General features: G+C 37.2%; 2 long non-coding RNA genes across 4 annotated transcripts in view; both read right to left on the minus strand.

The window, feature by feature from the left end:
* LOC112668630 (uncharacterized) overlaps nucleotides 1–25638 on the minus strand; it is a 152641-nt gene that overhangs the window by 122800 nt on the left and 4203 nt on the right. The gene's annotated exons all lie outside the window — the stretch shown is intronic.
* On the minus strand, nucleotides 15936–25231 carry LOC125753439 (uncharacterized). Its single transcript, XR_007405307.1, has 3 exons — nucleotides 25182–25231; nucleotides 21224–21290; nucleotides 15936–16111 (listed from the first exon to the last, which is right to left on the minus strand). It is a non-coding gene; the product is annotated as an uncharacterized LOC125753439 (long non-coding RNA).

Below are 25638 nucleotides of genomic sequence, written 5' to 3' on the forward strand. Positions count from 1 at the left end.
ATAGTGTTAACAAGCTTAGTTGCAAACAAATAAAATACTTAAGTTATTTGTTTAAAAAAAAAAAAAGAAAAAAAAAAACCTCCCAAGACACAAAAGTCCAGGGCCAGATCACTTCCCATGGGAATTTTATCAAACAATTAAAGAAGAAACAATACCTATTCTACTAAAGCTGTTCCAAAAGATAGAAAGGGATGGAATACTTCCAAACTCATTTTAAAAGGCCAGCATCACCTTAATTCCAAAACCAGACAAAGACCCCACCAAAAAGGATAATTATAGACCAATATCCCTGACGAACATGGATACAAAAATTCTCAACAAGATACTAGCCAATAGGATCCAACAATTGATCCTTGAAAAAACTGAAAAAATTTTTCACCATGACCAAGTGGGATTTATCCCTGGGATGCAAGGCTGGTTCAACACTCGTAAAGCAATCAACATGATAGATCATATCAAAAAGAGATAAAACAAGAACCATATGATCCTCTCAATAGACACAGAGAAAGCATTTGGCAAAATACAGCATCCATTCCAGATCAAAACTCTTCAGAGTGTAGGAATAGAGGGAACATTCCTCAGCATCTTAAAAGCCATCTATTAAAAGCCCACAGCAAATATCATTCTCAATGGGGAAACACTGGGAGCCTTTCCCCTAAGATCAGAAACACGATCCACTCGAGAGAGAAACACGAGAGGGATGTCCACTCTCACCACTGCTATTCAATATAGTACTAGAAGTCCTAGCCTCAGCAATCAGGCACCAAAAATAATAAAATAATAAAATAAAATAAAATAAAATAAAATAAAATAAAATAAAATAAAATAAAATAAAATAAAATAAAAAAAATAAAAGGCATTCTAATTGGCAAAGAAGAAGTCAAACTCTCCCTCTTCGCCGATGACATGATACTGTACATAGAAAACCCAAAAGACTCCACCCCAGGATTGCTAGAACTCATACAGAAATTCGGCAGTGTGGCAGGATACAAAATCAATGCCCAGAAATCAATGGCATTTCTATACACTAACAATGAGACTGAAGAAAGAGAAATTAAGGAGCCAATCCCATTTACAATTGCACCCAAAAGCATAAGATACCTAGGAATAAACCTAACCAAAGAGATAAAGGATCTATACCCTAAAAACTACAGAACACTTCTGAAAGAAATTAAGGAAGACAGAAAGACATGGAAAAATATTCCATGCTCATGGATTGGAAGAATTAATATTGTGAAAATGTCAATGCTACCCAGGGCAATTTACACATTTAATGCAATCCTATCAAAATACCATGGACTTTCTTTAGAGAGTTGGAACAAATCATCTTAAGATTTGTGTGGAATCAGAAAAGACCCCGAATAGCCAGGGGAATATTGAAAAAGAAAACCAGAGCTGGGGCATCACAATGCCAGATTTCAAGTTGTACTACAAAGCTGTGGTCGTCAAGACAGTGTGGTACTGGCACAAAAACAGACACATAGATCAATGGAACAGAATAGAGAACCCAGAAGTGTGCTGTCAACTCTATGGTCAACTAATATTTGACAAAGCAGGAAAGACTATCCACTGGAACAAGGACAGTCTCTTCAATAAATGGTGCTGGGAAAATTGGACAACCATGTCCAGAAGAATGAAACTAGACCATTCTCTTACACCATACACAAAGATAAACTCAAAATGGATGAAATATCTAAATGTGAGACAAGAATTCATCAAAATCCTAGAAAACACAGGCCACACAAAAACACAGTTTTTGAACTTGGCCACAGCAACTTCTTGCAAGATATATCTATGAAGGCAAGAGAAACAAAAGCAAAAATGAACTATTAGGACTTAATCAAGATAAAAAGTTTCTGCACAGCAAAAGAAACAGTCAACAAAACTAAAAGACAACCTACAGAATGGGAGAAGATATTTGCAAATGACATCAGATAAAGGGCTAGTATCCAAGATCTATAAAGAACTTATTAAACTAACAGCAAAGAAACCAATAATCCAATCATGAAATGGGCAAAAGACATGAACAGAAATTTCTCCAAAGAAGACATACACATGGCCAACAAACACATGAGAAAATGCTCTGCATCACTCTCCATCAGGGAAATACACATCAAAACAACAATGAGATACCACCTCACACCAGTGAGAATGGTGAAAATTAACAAGACAGGAAACAACAAATGGAGAAGATGTGGAGAAAGGGGAGCCCTCTTGCAAGTTGGCGGGAATGTGAACTGGTGCAGCCACTCTGGAAAACTGTGTGGAGGTTCCTCAAAGAGTTAAAAATAGAACTACCCTATGACCCAGCAATTGCACTGCTGGGGATTTACCCCAAAGATACAGATGCAGGGAAATGGTAGGGCACCTGCACCCCAAGGTTCGTAGCAGCAATGTCCACAATAGCAAAACCAAGGAGCCTTGGTGTCCATCAAAAGAAGAATGGATAAAGAAGATGTGGTCTATATATACAATGGAATATTACTCAGCCATCAGAAAGGATGAATACCCACCATTTGCTTCGACATGGTTGGAACTGGAGGGTATTATGCTGAGTGAAGTAAGTCAGTCAGAGAAGGACAATCATTATATGGTTTCACTCATTCAGGGAATATAAAAAATAGTAAAGGGATTAAAAGGAAAAGGAGAGAAAATGAGTGGCAAAAATCAGAGAGGGTGACAGAACATGAGAGACCTCTAACTCTGGGAAAGGAACAAGGGTTAGTGGAATGGGAGGTGGGCGGGGGGATGGGGTGACTCAGTGACGGGCACTGAGGGGGGCACTTGACAGGATGAGCACTGTTATGCTATATGTTGGCAAATCGAATTCCAATAAAAAATACACAAAATAATAATAAAAATAAACTATTAACCTAGAAAATTAAGTATTTCTCTGAGTTCTGTGTGCTACTGTAGCAAATTAATCAAACCTAAGGATGTGGTCATTGGAACTTCTAGTCTATAATGGATTAGTCAGAAGCACAGGTGACAACCTGGGCTTCCGACAACCTGGGCCTTTGAATGGCCTGTCTTTGCGGGTAGGAGGTGAGTCCCTAACCTGTGGAATCTGACGCTATCTCTGGGTAGATAGTGTCAGAATTAAGTCGAATTTTAAACTCTGCTGGTGTCTGAGAACAGCTTGTTGGTGTGGGAAGACTCCACCACCCCTGTACTCCTCCTCCGTTGGTAGAATTGAGTGCAGAAACTTTGACTTTGGCTTCATACAAATACCTTAGTAGCATGTGCTGTCTCTTTGATGCAAATGAAAGGTTAAATAAGGATCTAAAAAGATCTTTTGACTCATTGGTTGTAGAAGATTGCTTGAGACCATAGGGTATCATTGAAAATTCAGGAAAAAACATGAAAAGTGGAAAGCTAGAGCCTCCAAAGACAGCTTCTGGCCCTGATTATATATGAGCAATTTTATTTAGATGATACTGATGCAGTTAGATGATGATGGTGGAATTTAAGCCTCTTTAAATACCAAGAAATACCACTTATATATAGTTCCATTCTCCCCTACCAATTATTTGTTCTCCCCTTTGCTGATGACTTCTGAACATTGGAAATGTCTCTTCTGTGTTTATTCCATAAAATTCTTCTCTTGTGATAGCCGCATTCAACTTGTTATTCTTTTAAAAGTTCATACAATTTCATTAGAACTAGAAAGGGCTTTTGGAATGTTACCAATCTGGCAACATTCATCTGGCAATAGAGCTTGGCCTTAATAGGACAGGATTGGATTGAATTAGAGGGCTCAAACTTCTGAGTGAATAATCCAAAACTTTTGGAGGAACAGCAAAAGTGTTTGCCAAACTGAAACAGATACCTGTGGGTACAGGCAGGTGAAAGATCTTTTTGCTGTTCACTATTAATGATACGGTATTTATTTCATTGAAAGTCCAATAAAATGGTTTCTTGAAAGGGTTATTATCATTTGACTTCAGAAACTTAAACATATGATATGTCCTCTTATTCAAAAGAATGCTGCCATTGCTTGCCTTTGGATTGAAAACACTTGTTTTATCTTGACATATGGTTATAATTCAAAGTATTTTCTGATAGTTGCTGAGGCCCTAGAGAAGTAAATCTCAACTAGGACCAGTATTGGCTCCAGAGGATATCTGTCAATGTTGCCCCACAAAGGATATCTATAAACATTTTTTTGTTGTCACAAAGGGGGATGGGTTCTGTTGGCATCTACTGGGTAGAAGACAGGGCTGCTATTAAACATCCTTCACAGAACATCAACCCCCAACAAAGAATTACCTGATCCAAAAGATAAATAGTGTAGAGGTTAAGAAACCCTGCCCTAGACCACGTAGAATATTAAAGGTACAAGAGCCTATCCTTGGTTGGAGTTCCTTAGAATCAAAACTAATAAAACAAATGATTCTTGTGTATGATGTATAGAATATTCTTTTTTTTTTTTTTGTATAGAATATTCTACTTTATCTGTCTATTCAACTGGATTGCAAACCCTATGAGTGAGGGACCATAGTTACTATGTCTTTGTAACAAGGTGATGGTTAATAATTCTCTAGGATTTGGTGAGAACGGACCAAAAGTAGCACAGCTAATTCTCAAATAGCATAATAAGAGTTAAAAGATGTAGAGTATACAAAATCATGGTTGCAAAATATGAGTCAAAGTGTGCTTTGATGGATTTTATATAAATGTAAAGTCATATCCAGTAATTTAAGGTGTACTCACCATTTTAATATGCTCATATGGTAAAAGTGATCAATAGTGTGTAGTAATTAAGAAACAGTAAATATAAATTATTTGGTGAAAAATCACCCCCAAATTACTATATATATTAAAGCAGTATGTTATTGCCTATTTCTTTATTTTTTTAAGTATTTTATTTATTTATTTATTTGAGAAAGAGAGAGAGACCACAAGCAGGAGGAGGGGGAAAGGGAGAGGGAGAAGCTGATTGCCTGCTGAGAGATGAGAACAACTATGCTGGGTTCAGTCCCAGGACCCAGTCATGACCTGAGCTGAAGGCAGCTGCTTAACTGACTGAGCCACCCAGGCTCTCCTGTTATTGCCTATTTCTTAAGCTATTTCAACTCTATCCTACCTTCAAATATTACAAAGGAATCAGAAATAGGTCAGAAATCCAATCCTAATTACTTGCTCCTTTCCTTCTTCGCCTAATTCCTCCACTGCTGGATGGAGTTGTAGGTCTGATGTCATAGGAGTATAATATTAACCATATTTTCCTCCTTTTTGTCTCTCTGGGTCTAGCCTCTGCTTTGGTCTCAGGAGAGGCTATGACCAAAAAGGAAGGGGCATACTGTCCAATTATGGAGGCAACTGTGCATTCCCAAATTACAGTGCATACCTTATGGTACTGATTATTCTGAAGTTCCAATCATCAGTATTTTGCAATACGGCAGTTTTATTTCTTGATGATTTGTACCAGTATTAATTTTTTCCCTAGGAAACTGCTTATTTAAAAATAAAACCTATGGTAAATTGTAAACATACATCTTTCCCACATCATCAAAAGCTGTTATTTGTCATCTTTGGGGTAAAATAGATTTTATGTATACCTATATACAGCAGCTGGAGACATCCTGTTAAATACTGAGAAAAACATCCTAAAAAATACTGATAAATGAAATTTCCTCTAAAAAAATTAATAAAATTAGTTAGGTCCATATATTTCTTCATGGTTTGATACTCAAGCAGTAGGATAATGCAGAATGCCTAACAGTTCCAAAATTCTATGAATCTTTCTGTGTTCATTTGGTTTAATATCACCATAAACCTAATGGTACTGCAGTCAGCTGTTGATTTATTTAACCTTGACCAGAAATGAAAATATTACACTGAAATAGGATAGCATTACCTTATGAAGAAGAGATGAACTATCAGATGCCCCACCTCCCTAAACAAATAACAGTAGAATTTCCTCTAGTCTGAGCAGCTTTCACCAGTTTTATGAGTGAGTTAAACAACAAAAGTGTCATCAAAATCTGCTACTGGTTTCAGATTACACCTGTTTAATCTCCTGGTAATGACTTTTGCTAACGCATCTGCCTATATATGAGGATTCCCGGAAGAACTGAAAATCTTATAATCACATGGAAAATGCCCAAAGGTAAGATAATTATTTGTGAAGAAGACAGGAAACCCCGTTAAAAGAATTACCAATATGCATAAAAATAGATATTATAGTCACTCAGTTTACAATGCTTAAGAACATTAACTCTTTGAAAAAATAAATTAATTGTATACTGACTCAAATGTCAGCATTTTAAGTAATATTAGAGGATCAATTTTTTTTTAAATTACATTTCAAGACTACACATCAAATATGTAGTTTCTTATAGTTGGACCCTAGAGAACAGAAAATTAAAGCAGAAAAAAGTATAATTGAAGAAAGATAGCCAACATATTTCCAAATTTGGTGAAACACATAAACATATAAATTCAAGAAGTTTAGCAAGGTCAAACAAGAAGAATACAAAAAGTAAACAAAAAACAAAAACAAAAACAAAAAACCCACCAGAGTACATCTTGGTCAAACTGTCAAATTCTAAAGGTAAAGAGAAAATCTTAAAACTAGCCAGAGAAAAGTGGCATTACATACAAAGAACAATTCAAAATATTGTTGCCTTTTTATCAGAAACAACTGAAGTCAGAAAAGAGTGGAATAAACTCTTTAAGCTCTAGAAGAATATATAAACTGTCAATCCAGAACCCTATATCCAGCAAAAATATCCTTCAAGAATGAATGTAAACTAAAGATATCTCCAAATGAAAGAAAACTAAGCTTTTTCACTAGCAAATCTAGTGAAAGTTCTTCAGGCAGAATGCAAATGATACCAAATACAAATGTAGATTTTCAGAAAAGAATGAAGAGCACTGTAAGTAGTAAACGTATGACTGATTACAAAAACAATGCCCTCTTAATAACTAGATAAATACACAATAAATGCATATGACAGTTTAAAAACATCTCTATCTCTATAGTGGGATTTTGGCATAATCTGATGTGATACATACAAATCATACCATAACTAATGGGGGGAAAGTAAATGGATATAAATGATTATAAGGTTTTTAGAATTTCACATAAATTCAACTGGTACAATATCAACCCAAAATTGTGACAAGTTAAAGATGGGTATATAATCCTAAGAACAACCAATAAAATAAAATTCAGATAGCTATAGTTAAAATCAATGACTAAATTAAAAGGAAGTTATAAAAATATTCAATGAATGTAAATGAAAACACAAAAGGAGAAATAGAAACAAAAAGTAGAGAAGATAAAAATTTTGTTATAAGTTAGCAGACTTAAATTTAGCCATGTTAATAATTAGCTTAATATATTAACAGAATAAACATTTAAAGAGAGAAAATTCAAATAAATTTAAATAGCAAAACCAGTTATGTACCCTTCTTAAAACAGGTAAAAAGTAAAAAAGATAGAAAAACAAATACCACAAATACAGTAAGCTTAAGAAAGTAAAGTGATTGTGTTAATATCAGATAAATAAAACTTCATGACAAAGAAGAGAAATAATGGTAAAAGTGTTATTAATAAGAAAGACATAACAATCCTAAGTATGTACATTCCCAACAGAACTGTTTTAAAATCCATGAAGAAAAACTGACAGAATAAAAGTGAGAAATAGACAATTCTATTGTCATGAGATTATAATACCCCTCTCAAAAATTAATAGAACCAGATAAAAATATTAGAAAAAAAGAGAGAAGATCTGAAAAACTCTGCTAACCACTTTGTCCTAATTGGTATTGATAAAACACCACATCCAAAAATTGTAGAATCCACAAAATATACATGATATATTTAGTGAGATTGATCACCTTCTATATCACTAAAATATCTCAATGAATTTCAGAAGACCAAAATCATAATGATTGTGTTTTCTGACAAAGTAACAAACTGCTAAAGTTAAAACAAATAATAAACTAGAAATGAATAACAAGATATATACAAAAATTCCAAATATTTGAAAACTAGACCACATTTTTTTTTTTTTTTTTTTATGATAGTCACACAGAGAGAGAGAAAGAGACAGACACAGGCAGAGGGAGAAGCAGGCTCCATGCACCGGGAGCCCGACGTGGGATTCGATCCCGGGTCTCCAGGATCACGCCCTGGGCCAAAGGCAGGCGCCAAACCGCTGTGCCACCCAGGGATCCCTAGACCACATATTTCTAAATAATTCTTGGGTCAAAAAATATGAGGGAAATTAGAAATACTTCAAATTGGATATAATTAAAATAATACATATCAAATAAGAGGAATGCATTTCGGTGCTTAGAGGGAAATTTATAGCAGTCAATGCTTATTTTTTTAAAGATTGTATTTATTTACTTGGGGGGGGGGTAGGGGGATGGGGAGAAGCAGAGATAAACGGACATGCAGACTCCACACTGAGTGCAGAGCCCTACACGGGGCATGATCCCACCACCCTGAGATCATGACTTGAGCTGAAATCAAGATTTGTATGCTCAACTAACTGAGCCACCCAGGCACCCCAGTGAATGTTTATTTTTTTATTTTTATTTTTAAAATATTTATTTATTCATGAGAAACACACAGGGAGAGAGAGAGAGAGAGAGGCAGAGATACAGGCAGAGTGAGAAGTAGGTTCCACGCAGGGAGCCCGATGCAGGACTCGATTGCGGGACTACAGAACCACGCCCTGGGCCAAAGGCAGACGCTGAACTGCTGAGCCACCCAGGGATCCCTATGAATGTTTATTTATTTTATTTTATTTTATTTTATTATTTTTATTTTATTTATTGTATTGTATTATTTATTTTATTTTATTATTTTAAATTTTGTTTATTTATTCATGATAGACAGAGAGAGAGAGACAGGCAGAGGGAGAAGCAGGCTCCATGCCAGGAGCCTGACACGGAACTCGATCCTGGGACTCCAGGACCACGCCACGGGCCAAAGGCAGGTGCTGAGCCCCTGAGCCACCCAGGGATCCCCATGAATGTTTATTTTAAATCTAAAATCAATGCTGTGAAGTTCTACCTTAAGGAGCTACAAAAAAAGAAGAGTGAAGTATACCTAAAGTAGAAGAAAATGGTAAAGAAAATAGTATAATTAAATGAAATAAAAAAGAGACAACAGGACAAATTAACAGAGTCAAGACTTGGTTCTTCTAAGAAATGAAAAAAAATTAATAAGCCACTACCTAGGAATAAGGAGAATACAAATTACCAATATTAGGAATGAAAGAATGATGTATCTCTTGGTCTATGTGCTAGTTTTATGGCTGTGTTCCTTTTTAAAAAAAATCATTGAAGTGTATTCTAATGATTTGTGTGCTTTTCTGTATGTATATTAAGTTTCAATAAATAGCTTGCTTATTAACAAGTAACAAAGCTCTAAGAACATGATTTTTAATTGCTCTCAAAGTTAGAAGACGTGAAATCAGACAGAGGGTATATTTGTTAGCTTGGACTACTGTAACAAAATACCATGCACTAGGGGGTCTTGAACAACAGAAATTTATTTTCTTACAATTCTGGAGACTGAAAGTGTGAGATCAGGGCGCCAGCATGGTTGGGTTCTGGCAAGAACCCTTATTCTAGATTGTAGATAGCTGCTTTTTTGTTGATACTTATGGCCTTTCTTGGGATTTCTCTCTCTCTCTCTCTTCCTCTTCTTAGAAGGTCAAATCATATAGCATTGGGATCCCACTCTTGTGACCTCATTTAACCACAATATTTGCTAAAAGCCCTATCTCCAACTATAGTCACATTGAAGGTTAGGGCTTCAACAGATGAATTTTGGAGGAAACACAATTCAGTCCATTGTAGAAGGGATGAGTTGAAGTTTAAAATTCTCCAGAAATAGATCTGATATGGTATATAAGACATTTGTTAGGAAGTGCTCTTGGGATCAACAAGTATGGAAAGCAGAAGAAGAAGGATTGTGCCAGAGAAACTGAGCTGTGATGCAGTCTCAAGAAAGCCCACAGCTGACTCCATGGGGAACTCTGTAAATAGATGGCTCTTCAGAGCTACCCCCAAATAGGACAAGACAACATTGTTCTACAATGGCCAGTCACTGCATGTGAGCTGCCCTAGGAAAGAACAAGGTCTTAGACAAGTTGACTCCTCAGCAGAGACAATTCCAAAAGAAAGAAAAGTAACAGCAGACAATCCCTCTGCCCCCAACAGCTGGGTGAATAAATCTTTCAGTTCTGATAGGCAATGCAGCACAGCATCCTCAAAATGTTACCTGGAAAAAAGTTAACTGCACACCTTTATCTTGGTGATAGACCTTCAGCCTACCAGACTTGGAAACTCCAGTGCAACAAGGTTTGTGCTGACCAAGGATATGGACTCAACTTGGCAAGGCTCTGAAAGATTATTATTTACAATTGCCATACTGATACATTAATTTGCAATGAGCTGTATATTTGTCAATGTAAAACTTGTAAGCTGCTAATATATAATCAGAAAGGTCTTGCTTAGTATAGAAATAACTGGTAGTATAATTTGAATAATTAATAACATCAAACCCAATACCCAGGCCCAGATTAGTGCCAGGTCTTTAATATAATAAGGGTCACGTTCAATATGTTATAAAGCAGTTAAATTTAGTTCTCCTGTATTTTTGGCTTTCTCATACCTTTCTTCTTACAATTACTTAATTGTAAGTAATTAAAGTAAAAATACTCCAAAATCTGATCCTGAGGGATGTTTAATACACTGTTCCTCCTAGATAAACCAAACTGAATGATGAAACCAGCAATGCAGAAATAAATGAATCACCCTTGAGATACCAGGAAGCCCTGGCCACTGGACTTGTGAAAATATCAGTCCACTGTATCTTTTATGCTTGACTGCTAAAATCTGAAGCATCACTGTTTATCTGATAGCACTCCAAAAAATGGAGTCAGACTTCGGTTACGTAATTAGATATGATGGGCAGGTTATCCAAATGGCAGAAATGAAGAGGAGTGGAGCACAGATGTAAAGAAAGAATTAGATTATTCAGAGAGGACATGAAGGACAGTGAATTCATGTAGCATATATTTGGGGAAAACTAAATGGATAAATAATTTTGAGAGAGGATGAGAATAATTTGTATTTCTGAAAATGACTCTTTCCTTGATGAGTTCAAGACTGCTCTTTAAAATAATGTCATTAATCATATAAAAACATGGATAAATTTCATAGATATGTTATGATGAAACAGACAGTATTATTCCATTTATGTGAAATTTAAAATCCAATAAAATATTTCAGTGGAGTAGATGTGCTTTTTCTTTTCTATTTTTTTAGAGAGTTTGAGTAGGGAGGGGCTGAGGGAGAGGATAAAGAGAATCTTAAGCAGACTCCACAATAAGTGTGGAGCCCAACACAGGGCTCAATCTCACAACCCCCTGAGATCATGACCTGAGCTGAAATTAAGAGTTAGATATTTAACAGACTGAGCCCCCCAGGCACCTCAATAGTGGTTATTTTTGGAGGGAAGTATTGACTGAGAGGGGCTTGAGGGAGCCATCTGTGGTGCAGGAAATTATTTTGATATGTGTCGTGGTTACCTGGATTTACACATTAGAAAATAATTCATCAAGCTATAAACCTAAGATCTGTGCACTTTTATTGCATGTAAACTACACCTCAAATGAAAGTAAAAAGGGAATAAAATAATTGGGGAGTTCATCTATCCTTATATTTCATGCTATCCATAGCTTACTAATTTAAGGGAAATAACAAGCTGTATGTAAAACTTTAGGGTAAATGCTTGTATTTGGTTCATAATAATCACAGAATCTTAGGATTTCAGGATTTCTTGGGTTATTCATCAGGCAAATGGCATATATCAGCTTCATACAGTGTGGTGGTATTTTGCACCAAAAAACCTGTCAATTAAGATGTGTTATTTTTAAAAATTAATTTAAAAAATAAAGGTAAAAAACATGAGCCTTATAATGGTTGAATGAGGTCACTGATTTGGTGGGTGGCACAAGAGCAAATGAACTCCAGACTGACAGCCTCCAGGTCATTTATTCTCCTGCTCTCTCCACTCCACAGTTTTGCATTTTTGGAATCCATTCACATGGCATTGATCCCACTTCCGGTAAAATCGGAGTAAAAAATGGAGTCAGGCACACTTGCTTAAAACACTCACCCTTCCTCCTTTTGAAACCCAAATCACTTCCTCAATATGATAATATGAATCAACAGAGAGGTTAGTATTCAATGTGTGGTAAATGATGGATGCTAGAAAGTTGCATCATCTAAAAATTGTTCCTCCCAACTCCTTGCCGCCCCCTGCCTATCATGACATCCTAAATACACCCAAATACATGCAAACTCAATCCATTTCTCGGGATCATAAAGGCTTTTTGTGGGGGCAAGAAGGAAGGCTTTGAGAGTTATCTATATTTTAAAAAGTTATCTTTATTAAATTTCCAATATTTCTAGTGTGTCTATAAATGAGAAAGAAGAAACCCAGTGGGGGAAATCATCATAGCCAAGCTCTGTATTCTTGATAAACTTACCTACGATAATCTTTTCCATGTTTATCTAAATAATACCAGCGATATAACTCTAGTGGTCTGGCATTATTATACCTTCAATTTCTGCAGCAATAGCATGTACCATTACTGCAGCTTTGAGGATGTTACAATGGTTTAACGTCTGGTTGACGAATCTTCATTGAGCACCTACTATGTATGCCTGATACTATCCTTGATGTGTGTGAATCAGCATCAATGATAGCAGAGGTGTCCCACCTCTGCAAGGAGCTTGCATTCCAGTGGGAGAGAAAGCCCATAAGTAACCAAATAAACAACAGTAATTATGAAACCACAGAAGTTTTTAAATTGCAGTACTTACAAAATTGCAATCAGTGCTATGAGGGAAACAGATTGCAAAGATTTTTTTTTTTAAGGAAGAAGGCCTACTGTAGACACAGTAACTTTAAATTGAGATTTCCAAAGTGAGGATAAACAAGACACATTATAAGACATATGAAGAACAAAGAGAAGACTTCCATCCAACTGTAGGGAACCTGAAGAAGCCTTCCTGGTGGGATTAATCACCTCCCATGTCTTATCCACGCTTAGCCACATCCTCTCATTACATAACTAAGTTCTATTGCTTTTCTAGTTCACATATGTGAAACTCTCTAAACAATACTTTCTCCAGACTAAATAACTGTAAGTTCTTTCCCTTTTCTCAGATTTTCTCCATAATTATCATTCTGTAAATTTGTTCTAAAGAAAATGTCCATAATTGCTTATAATGTAGCTTATACCAGGGGGTGGATGGGGACTGGTAGCATTTAGAAGAAAGAAAAATAAGCTTGGCAAAGAATTAGGAGAAGAAAAAAGATCACTGAACAGCAAGAAGAAATGGGATAGATTCGAACTCAGGAAAGAAGGCAAACGAAAGAGAATTGCAGAGAGAAAAAATGGCATCAGTTCCAAGGTTGTTCAGGGACAGAGAGAGAAACTGCAAACATTCACATGACAATTCAGTGAGAGTGAGGCCTCTTTAAAAAAAAAAAAACTAAAACAAAACACACACACACACACAAACCTGTCACAAAATGGCAACAGACACACCGATAGAGATTACATGTGAAGAAAAAAGAGGTAGAGAGAAAAGATAGAGGGATGAGAGAGTCCCACTGATTTTATCTAGAAAGACAGAAATGTAAAAGCTATGTCTGAGATTACTACAGGTTTATATGATACAAATATTCCTACCACTAACAGAAGCTCTCCCTGGGTCCTTCTCCAATTTTTTAATAACTATCCTGTCCAAAATTCTCTCTGGGAGCCCTACAAAATTCTTTCTGGGCAAAATGCTGAGTTGAGCAAATCTCACTTGAGATTGCAGTCAGATAACTGCTGAAACTGGAGTCACTTTAGGGCTTGATTAAGCTGGAAATCCAAGATGGCACACTCACAGGACTGGAAGTTTATTCTGGCTATTGGCTGGTATTGAGCTGGGCTGTTAACTAGAGTACCTACACATGTCCTCTCTAGTATGCTGGTTGGTCACAGTGGGCCTCCACCAGAGTCCTTTGAGTGTGTCTAGATCTAGGGCAGTAAAACCCAATTGTCCCTAAACAAGAGATGGTTTTGATAAAAAAGGAAGGGAGAGGGTAGAGGTGGGGAATTAAAAGGCATGAGGATGAATGTAATCTTGCAACAAATGTGGGACTCTGCAGAAGGTTAGCTACAGCATCAAACTGGGTACATTTTCTAGAAGACACAAGATAATCCACCCCTCTCTAGGGCTCCAAAACACCTGCACCAGGAAGCATAAGATTCATATTCATATTAAGAGGAAAAATAGATAGCTATGCCTACTCGTTTGACGAGAAAGGCTTTTACGCATCAATAAAATGCTCGCTTGTCAACATTATGTGGCATGTAGGCCCATAAAGAACAATTGCTGAAAGTCTTTGCACATTCAGATTAAAATAAAACTGCTGAACAAAAGCCATATTGTACACAGGTCTAAACTTGAATGGCTGGAGGGGGTTTTATATGAGTATTTTTAGTGACATGCACTGAGAATATACCTATCTCTGGTTCAGTGCTTATTGAAGAGCCAGAAGTTTTTATGAGCAAATGTACTCTTGACTGAGCTATGTGTATTTTCTAAAGGATTACTTTATATTCTCAAATACATTGAATTCACATCTAAAAGCTAAAGTTATCTGCTGAAAAACAATAAGCTGATTAGAAAGCGGGCAAGTGACTTGGTGTTTTATTTTTTAAAACATGATTTCTGAACATGGTGTCAAAAATACCTATAGGAACCGAGCGTAGGAAGCTTTGGTGAAGCTTACACTGTCCTTGATCTCATCCACAGCCCAAAAACTTGGAACATCCTTGCCTGAAACTGTTCCAGCCAAAAGACAAAAAACAAACAAAAAACCCCACAATTCTAAAATAAAAAAAAATTAAAAACTGAAAAAATACCTCATGTACCGTATCATCTTTTGTCTGCAAAGCCATGAATCACATTGGGGTCTCAGAGCCACGTAAGTTCCCCGTCCCAGACTCCTTGCCATGGGTTCAAGAATGTTCCACTTAGTATATGCTTTCAGTCTGGTGCCTTCTCTGGGTGATCTAAGAGGCTACAACCCCTTTGGGAATTTATCAGGTAGGTATCTGGATTTCTGCATCTGGTAGAGTACTGACAAAGACATCAAGGGTATGCAATTTTGTAATCACCCTTATAGAGGAGAATTCATGTGGAGCTGTGTTTCTGCCATTTTCCTAACCTGCCAATGCTGTTATGTCACTGAACCAGTTTATGAATCACAGCAAAATGTGTCCACTCAAGGGACTTCATGAGAAAACTGATCAGTTTGGGAAGTACTATTATAAAATGTTGATTTCATTTTATATTTGCAATTTGTTGATTATGCCTGGAGTTCTTTTAAATTACAAAGGGCAGGGTACAGGACATAGAGGCCAGAAATCTGGGACTTCATCTCATTCATTTTCCTAGGTCTGATCTTGAGCAAATCAAGCCCATGTTCTGTTCCTGCAGTCGTGTCATAGGGTAAATGAATTTTCTTTCTCTCTCACTCTTTTTTTTTTTCTATGTGATGTTTCTCATTCTAAAATTATATTACAGTGAGAAGGAGAACAATAGTAGCCTGGCTGTAAATGTGAAGAAATATCTTTTCCTTAAGAAACAAGAAGCTTTGGAATAAGGCATTACAAAAAGTATATTGTACATTAGCACAACGAGCATACTGGTACCAATTAATTAATATAATTTCACAAAAGACTTTCAGATATTTCATTTTTTCATTCTATCTATATAAATGGGACAGAGAGCAAGCTGGAAATTTAGAGTAGATAAAAATAGTACATATAAGGTAAAACCAATCATTTTCAAGCATTTAGTATTGTCATTTAATCAACAAATCATGTTTAGTTTTATTTTAGCAGACAAATAATTGTCAAGCATTTCAACAAATTTTTAACTAGTGGTATCAATATTTCAAAATATTTTTTCAACTAACAATTTTCAACCTAATTTTCAAGCATTTAATGTTCATCATATTCCTTAATAAACAAATCATGTTCAGGCTTCTTGTGTGTATTGGTTGCCACTGTGAATCGAGAAAAAACACAAATTAATTACATGTTGACATTTGGTAAATAAAAATATTCAGTTAATTCTTCCAAAGTATGCATTTTATTTTTCTGTTCTTTATTTTTTTTAATTGTTGGTTTCACTTGAAGATTGGCTATGATGATTTGGAGTCTCTTTCAGCCTTTTTACTCATTCATTATAATTTGGGGTTTGATTTTTCTATGATGAAGATTTTCTCTACTACTTGGTGGACTTGATTGGGATGCCAGAGGGGAAGCATTTGTTAATCTGGAGTTTAATGAGGAATACTGATGACCCCTCTCCAAAATCCTAAAATGGAAGCCCAATAGATAGATACAGCAGGTTACAGAAAGTTGGCAACTGCAGGAGTAGGCCAAAGTTAGCCAGATTTTTTAATTTCCTCAGAGATGTTGGAGATCTGGGATTTTATATAAAATCTCCATGACTGTTGGAAGGGCAAAAAAAATCTCAGATAACTTGAGAAATGGATTTAATTTTTAACAATGTGAGTGAACCCGAATGGATTTTCATTAACTCCAGGTATAAGAGTGGCAACAACCTAATGCCAGAAATCCAGCAACAATAGCTAGGGTCAAGGATTCATTCTGTTGGGAAGGAAAATTTTTACTCTACCCTTCAAGATTCTTCTGGCTGGTCTAAGAATTAAATTGACATGAAATAGATTAACAGGAGAAAATCAAATTTAATTACATACTTACCAGGAAACCACACAGACATGAGATTTCAAAGACAGGCAAACTGAGGTTTATATGTCATCTCAAACTAAGGAGAAGGGAGTAGGAGTCTACTACTTCAAAAGAAAGGAAAGCAATTCAGGAAGATGAAAAAGACGATATGATTGGCCAACAAATGTTTGCCAAGGCCATTCAGAAACAATGGGACAGAGAGAGGAATTTTAACAAACACTTTGCTAAATTCCTCTGGGCCTACCACACCAAGTTCACCTTATATTGTAGTTATTTGTGGTGACCATTTTCTGGAGCAGGTGCTCTATCTAAATTATTTTAAACCATTAGGGGGAAGATGAAAGTTTCTTCCCAGTGTTTTGGGCCTCGTTATTTTAGCTTGAAATAATCTTTTTTAAAAAAATGTTTATTTAAACTCAATTTGCCAACATATAACACCCAGTACTCATCCCATCAAGTGCCCCCCTTAGTGCCCATCACCCAGTTACCCCAACCTCCCACACTCCTCCCCTTCCGCAACCCTTTGTTTCTCAGAGTTAGGAGTCTCTCATGGTTTGTCTTCCTCTGAAATGATCTTCATGACTAAGTGGTATGGCTTGGGGCAGCCTGCCTTAGGGCCCCTACAATTTCAAAAGGAAATTTTTTAAACAGCATTTTTTTCCATCAATATTTGATACCACGACAACTAGTGCTTAATATGTTTAAGTAAATATCCAATGTAATAGAATTGCATGTCTTTATTTTCCCTTCTCTTTAAAGTGTAGATGTATATATATTCACAGTCACATGATTTGACATTGTCACATAATCAGCTCAAATTTGAAGAGCAAAATATTTAGCAGAAATAAAATATTCTGGTATAAAAATGAATCATAAGTCATAGCTTTGTCCTGAACATCAAATAAACATTTTTGAATTTCCTAAGAATGTGACTTGATGATTTGAGCAGTAATGACCTCGACAACTAAACAAGTATTATAGGAATGACTTGGGATCAAAGACAGATGAATGAAAATGTGTCTCAAAGCACCAGCAGATGGCAGGAGAGGAGAAAAAATTCCAAACTCTAAGAGCTGATCAGCTTCCATGCTAGAGTGTGACAATTTTTTAATCATTTGTCTGCCAAGCTGTCAGCCTAGTATCTCCTTCTCTCTACCTATTGTGAAGACATAGGAAGTCTCTGACAGTAAGTCAAGAGTTCAGGGCATTTTGCAAAGGCCTTTATAGTGGAAACATGACACATTTCTTAACTGAAATTTGGCTTGTGGAAAATGCCAGTAAAATACCTGCTAGTCCTGGGGACTTTTGGTGTCTGCACTCCAGCCTTGGTTCCACCATTAACTGGTGCAGTGAGGGACAGTCACTGGGGTTCAGTCTCCATATCTTTTTTATTTCTATTTATTTCTATCTTTATTTTTTATTAATTAAGTAAGTAAGTAGGCAGGCTCCACACTGGGTGTGGAGCCCACCATGGAGCTTGAACTCAGACTATGAGATCAAGACCTACGCTGAGATCACGAGTCAGACACTTAACTGAGTGACCCACTCAGGCACCCCACTTCTATTTTAAAATGAAAGGCATCAAGTACTACCTAATGACAAGAGCATACGGTTTTAAAGTGAACCAAGTATGTCTTCTGAATACTTTTTTAACTTTCTCTTCTTTTCGAGAAATATTTAATGAGACCTGTGCTCTAATCATGATGCATGAATTAGCGGCCCTGATGCAGGACTGCAGTGGTATCTATGCCTGGGGTGCCTTTCCCACACAGTCTCCAAGGAACCCCCTAAGTGGCTGCCCTGTTGAACTCAGACTAAATGGATTAGGGATCCCTAGATTCTCTGAAAGGGATTTAAAAGGCTCAAATCGAAATTTCTTTACAACTCCCTTGGGGAATTTTTTCAAAAGTCATGTGTGTATGGGAGATGTGTGTATATATACAATACATGTCATTTCAATGACTCACAGATACTCTGCTTTAAACTATTTTTTTTTATCCCTTACTTGACTGTGTGACTTAAATCAGCCATTTAAATCTGTTGTGCCTCAAATTTCCCATCTATAGAGTTAATATCTATTGTGTCAAGTTATGGTGAGCAGGGCCATTTGCAGACATTCATAGGCACTAGGTATTTTACAAGTCCTACCTTACAAAATAATAAGCATATTTAGAAGACACTTATACACCTTATTAAATACAAGACATTGTTTTAAAAATATTCAAGAGAATTGTACTCTTTTACTAAAAAATGGTTAATATTGGGGTACCTATGCGGCTCAGTGGTTGAGCATCTGCCTTTGGCTCAGGTCGTGATCCTGGAGCCCTGGGATCAAGTCCTGCATCAGGCTCCCTGCAGGGAGCCTGCTTCTCCCTCTGCCTAGGTCTCTGCCTCTCTCTGTGTGTCTCTCATGAATAAATAAATAAAACATTTTAAAAATGGTTAATATTAATTTCACTTTTGCAGTTTTCCTTTTGTGTTTTGGACCAATATATTTTTGCCAAGTCTCAACCATTTTTATAATTTGTTGCAGAGCCATAAGCCCTAAACACTTTCCTGTAGGGGTAACAGATAATACATTTCTTGTTGTGAGGTTTAAATGAGATAATCCACATGAAAAGCTTCCAACTATGCAGACCCATACAAAGCACTTGACAAAATGTCAACTGGGATTATTAATTGTCTTGACTGCCTAAATTCTGAGACTATCCAGAGACACAAGACCAACTAGAGGGGGATGCTGACGCACTAGCTCATGGCTCTCAATCCTGCCAATTTGAACGCCTGTGGATTTAAAAATGCTGATGCCCAGACCACTTGCCAGGTCAAGCATAACATACTCTCTGGGGTGGAGTATTTTTAACACTCTCCAAGATGACTCCCTATACAAAGTTGAAATCACAGAGCTAAGTAAAGGTGAGCATTCTTTATTATTTTTTTTAAGATTTTATTTATTTATTCATGAGAGACACACAGAGAGAGAGGCAGAGACACAGGCAGAGGGAGAAGCAGGCTCCATGCCGGGAGCCCAATGTGGGACTCCATCCAGGTCTCCAGGATCATGCTCTGGGCTAGAGGCAGCAGCTAAACCGCTGAACCACCCCGGGTTGCCCCCAGCTGTTTTCTGACAATCCTGATGCACACTGATTTTGAGAGTCACTGTTTAAGGAAACACGTTTGTGTTCTGTCAGGATTTCAAAGCTGATTATTAAAATTCTAGGATAACGCAGTTTGAAAAGGCTGATGTTACTTAAGTCATAGCATGCACACACACACACACACACACACACAAAATCATTTTCTTCAAGTGGTTGACAAACAGGTTCTCACCACCTCCACCTCAAACTACCTACTCAAGTAGCAATCACACTTTGAACAAAGAGATGTAATTGTCACAATTGTCTTTCCTTATATACATGTTAAACTCCCCTGGTCCATATTCTGACTCATATCAAGAGCAGAACATATGTGAATAAAGTCAGGGTTTTTCCTCCCTCTGTATTCTATTAATTCTATGATCTATAAATTCTCCTCCCACAAAAACTCTTTACCAATTTCCCTTCGTACTTTCTTTAGACCTCAGGGTTCACAGTACTGCTTTGAACCTTCTTTACATTTCTCCTTCATACAAGTGATTTACATGCCAAACGTGAGCCTGGACCTAGTCAGCAGGGAGGGTTCCTTGGTCACTCATGTAGGGCTCCGGGTAGGAATTTCTTACTACTTCCTGCCTTCTCCTGTTTGGTGGGTAACATTCATCTCTGTTTCTTTCAACGTATTCTTATTAACTTGGTCTGTTTCCATTTTGCATTTGCCATATTTCATCAAGTAACCCTATTGAATGTTATCTCGTTATTAGCAACTCCAACAATTCCAATGTATTTGAATGTCTACCTTCAAAGCACTACTAATACCTTGTGATTTGGCCACAATTTAGAAACTGTCAAAACCCACTTCCCTAGGATGAGGACTATAATCTGAGTAATGACCCTGGCTGGTTTTTACTCATCTCTGTCCCCATCTTTTCTCAAATCCCAAATTTGGCCCTTTGGCCTTCTAATGGACTGGCACCTATGCCCCAACATTCCTTTCAGTACAATTTCTAGCTCTACCTCTTTAGCTCTACCAAAGCTAATGGGTAATTCTGAAACTTAGCTACACTTGGCTACACCTTAGGACAACTAAAGTCCTTCAAAGAATACCAATGCTTGATTTCAGGCCCCAGAAATTCTGATTTAATTGGTCAGTCTGGACTTACCTGAGATATCAGAATGTGTTAAAGCTCCCTGGGTGGCTCTAATACAACAAAATTTGTGAACCACTACCCTAGAGGGACACCCACCTGCCAGGATGGCCCCCACACCTCCTGTACCTTAGAGTGGCTCTACAGGCCTGATTACCTGGCACTTTGCTGCCCTCTGCTGGCTTCTCTCAGCTTCACCTCCAACAGGCCAGACCATCTGAAAGCTGGTTTAAAAGCGATTAGAAAAGTAGGTTGCAGGTATCCAAAAAATCTAATATATTCTAACTCTCCTTTTTTAGTTCCTTTTTTTTGTTTGTTTTTTTCACCTGAAATAGTATCTGAGCAGGAAACTAGATTTTTTTTTTCCTAGCCAGCTGCCTATTTTCTTGGCTAAGTAAGAGATACTGACAAACTGTGTGGGTCAGGAAAGAGGAGAAAGATGCTGATGTGTGTTCAGAGACACCCCTGACTGGGAGGGTCAGAGAAGAGTTCTGTGGAGCACAGAGATCTTTCTGAACTCACTGACAGGCTGGAGTAATGGAATTTTTTAATTTTGAGGGTTTCCTTTTCTGTGCTCATGCTGTACTTTATCACAACAATTGCAATAATATCTGTTGACTTAAAAAAAATCCTTAATTCTTGTTATGTGCCAGCTTTGGCTGTTGGTGCTTCACCTCTCATCTTACAATTGCCCCCATTTTAAAGATAAGGAAAATGTCTCAGAAGAATTGACTTATCTAAGAAAGCATAGTAAGATAGTAAGTGGCTGTTACAGGCTGAATTGTGTCTCCTCTAAAATGTGTATGTCAAAGTCCTACCTCCCTAATTCCATCTCAGAATGTGACTGCTATTTAGAGGTAGGGTTTTTAAAAAGGTAATTCAATTAAAATGAAGTCATTATGGGAGTCCTAATCCAGTCAGACTGGTGTCCTAATAAGAAGAGGAAATTTGGACACAGTCATGCAAACAGAAGACGATGTGAAGACATGGGGGGAACACAGCCATCTACAAGCCAAGGAGAAAGGCCTGGAACAGAACCTCTCTCATGGCCCTCAGAATGACCCAACCCTGTCAACCAACACTTAAATCTCAGATTCCCAGCCTCCAGAACTGTGAGAAGTAGATTTCTGTTGTTTGCCACCTTGCCACCGTGGCACTTTGTTCTGGTAGCCCCAGCAAATATACAGGGACAGAGTCAGGATTTGAATCTAGACCTGGAAAATTTCAAAACTTTGCTTACTGAATCACAGAACAACCTTAATCCTGGAAACTGTAAATTATTTTATAAGTGATTTTGAAAGTATTATAAAGCACTCTCATAAAGTATTATGCTCATCCATAGTAATTACCTTCTGCATTTCCGCAGCCAAAAAGAGTCTTGCTTTGGTGAAAATACCTTTATATAGTATTTCACAATATATCTTTACATATAAAGTTCTGGGCTTTTCTCTTTGGCTATGCTACAAAATTCTCCTTTCAATGCTAGAACTTCTGTAACCTCAAGGTTCAATTCAATCTAAAATTGCTTTCGTTCATCTTCTTCAGATCATAAACACTCCTCATTTTCACCTCTGTTATCTGATTTGCCTCCCATGGTTACATTTTTCTGGTAGTTCTTCCCTACTCATGAGAATTCTGAATAGTCACATGATTTTCCTATTAAGTGAAAAAAAGATAAGCATACTACCTTTTCTTTTTCTAATAAGCAACTAGATAATTTAAATTGTCCATTTTAGCTATGCCCTGTGATTAGCTAATGATCTCACAAACTGCTCAGAAAAAAAAAAAATTCATCCTTTTTTTTGTTGTTGTTTTGGAAACTTGCCTTTTCTCTTCTTTTTTGTATAATAAGCTCCTTGTTGATTTCCACTCTAAGCTATCAAAAAACTCCTACCCACCTTTCAATCATTTTTACCTTTGTCAATGAAATAACAACCACATATTTTTGGATCCCACTTCCTTCTACTGACCCCCTCTTTAGTTCACTCATTTGTTTTTTAAAAACTTTTTGTTAATGCCTTTTCAGCATTTTGAGGCCAGCAGGCAAAATTTGTAGATCATACCCGTATTGCAACATCAGGATGAAAATACCACAAACATTTCCTGGGCCTTCACAGACCACCTGAGGTTTCCTATGATTCAGAACATTGAGACAGTCCTTGTGAATCATGTAGTCAAGATGACCACAGGATTAACCTCACTCCACCAAGGAGGATAAACAGCTGTTTATAGATGGTATTTATACGCAACTAAGGGAGTCTTGCTGGAGGTTTTTTAGTGAGTTGGATCCCAGGGATCCTTTGGAGACATAACCTACATCCCACACCCGTGTGGGTTTAGAATGTTCAACTCTCAGAGAAGGTTTCTTTCATGCACTGCTTGTGGGTACCCTCAGTACACAACACAGGCTTCTCAGCTGGAAGAAACAGAAAGTGACCCTGAATGATGTAAGCAGAAAAACAATTTATTGAAAAAACTATATTAGATAGCTTCCAGAATTGTCATGAGGGCCAGGGAAGTGAGCTCAGAAAACAGCAGAAAATGAGGGCAGGCAGTGCCACACCTTGGCACAGATCCATCTAGAAGGAATAGCACTTTTACTTCCACTAAAAGTACTATGGTAGCCTTTAAAGATGGAACACTACTCAGGCTGCAAAATGTATTCTTTGCAGGTGGTAGTGGCTTTACATCTCTACCACCAGACTCGAATGTACACCAAACAAATGTGATTGGCCTAAGTGAGGTAAATGCTTTTCAGCTGCCAAGAATGCTGTGTAACTGAGCATCAGGCCTTTTTTAATTCTAAGGAAAAATAAGTCGTTTTTTGGGTATTGAGTTTGATAAGTTATTTATAGATTTTGGAATACTAACCCTTTATCATATATGTTGTTTGCAAATATCTTTTCCCATTCCATTCCAAGGGTTGCCTTTTAGTTTGTTCATTATTTCCTTTGCTGTGCAGAAGCTGTTTATCTTGATAAAGTCCCAATAGTTTTGCTTTTGTTTCTCTTACCTCTGAAGATGTGTCTAGCAAGAAGTAGCTATGACCAATGTCAAAAAAGTTACTGCCTATATTCTCCTCTAGGATTTTGATGGTTTCACATTTAGGTCTTTCATCCATTGGAATTTATTTATTTATTTTTTAAATCTTTTTTTTTTTTAATTTTTATTTATTTATGATAGTCACAGAGAGAGAGAGAGAGGCAGAGACACAGGCAGAGGGAGAAGCAGGCTCCATGCACCGGGAGCCCGACGTGGGATTCGATCCCGGGTCTCCAGGATCGCGCCCTGGGCCAAAGGCAGGCGCCAAACCGCTGTGCCACCCAGGGATCGCTGGAATTTATTTTTTGTGTATAAGAAAGTGGTCCAGTTTCATATGTGGAATTTCAAAAACAAAACAGATGAACATAAGGGGGAAAAAGAGAGAGGCAAACCAGAAAACAGACCCTAAACCATAGAAAATAAGATAAGGGTTAGTAGAGGGGATGTGGGTGGGGAGGTGGGTTGAATGGGTGATGGGGTTAAAGAAGGCACTTGTGTTGAGCACTGGATGTTGTAAGTGATAAATCACTAAATTCTATACCTGAAACTAATGCTAAACTGAGTGTTAACTAGATGGAATTTAAATAAAAACTTGAAAAAGATTCTAAGTAGAAATAGACTCTGCCTCCTACCAAGACTCATAAAAGGAGACATCCCAAACATAGAAGCATGGGTTTGGATGCTGAATAACAAATAAAAAGTACAGATATCCTCCACACTCCACTACTTCCCATCCCAAACCATTGCTACTAGGTGGTACAACAGAATCACCCCTTATTTCCAAAAATGTACACTTCACAAAGGAAGAAAGGTTAAAATCTCATTATTTACTACATCCCAATCTAGTTGAGATCAATTATTGTAGTTTTATCATGATCCTGTCTCCATATTCTCCTTTGGACTCAACGAGATAGTTAACCATTTCCAACACACCGTATACAGCACAATAACATATAGGAAAAGGAGAGAATTAACTTAATAGATGAATTTAAAAGTTAGCCTAAGTAAATACACAAATTACTGCAAGGAAGGGAGTATGGTACAAATCATAGGGTTGTGATCCTCATTTTTACCACTAGTCCCTTGGCAATGGTTGCTACTTATGACTCCTTTCTGCTGGTCCTCATTCCAAATTATTATGATGTCAGCTGATCTGGGTTCCTTACCTGGTGAGATGGTCTATCTCTGAGGGCTCTGACCATCACAGGGAACACTCCAGTACCACACTCACTTCTTCTCCACAGTCTACTGGCAGCCCTATCTCCTTGACACCATCAATTGTGAAAGCCAACACTGAAACCCACTTTGACCTCTTCACCCAAAGGCCACAGAAACCCAAAACAGCCCAGTGGCAGTCTCAGCTTACAATTCAAGGAAAGCAATTTGTAGGTAAAAGCCTTCATTTCTAAACCAGCAGCTGCTAGTCATAGGGAAAGAAGGCACGTTTTTCCAATTGATTTATTAAAAAAAATAATAACAGGCACATCCTCACATTACTTGGTTCTCAAGACCACATGTAGCTAGGAAAGA

Source organism: Canis lupus, chromosome 23 (assembly GCF_003254725.2).
Source record: "Canis lupus dingo isolate Sandy chromosome 23, ASM325472v2, whole genome shotgun sequence".
Taxonomy (NCBI): domain Eukaryota; kingdom Metazoa; phylum Chordata; class Mammalia; order Carnivora; family Canidae; genus Canis; species Canis lupus.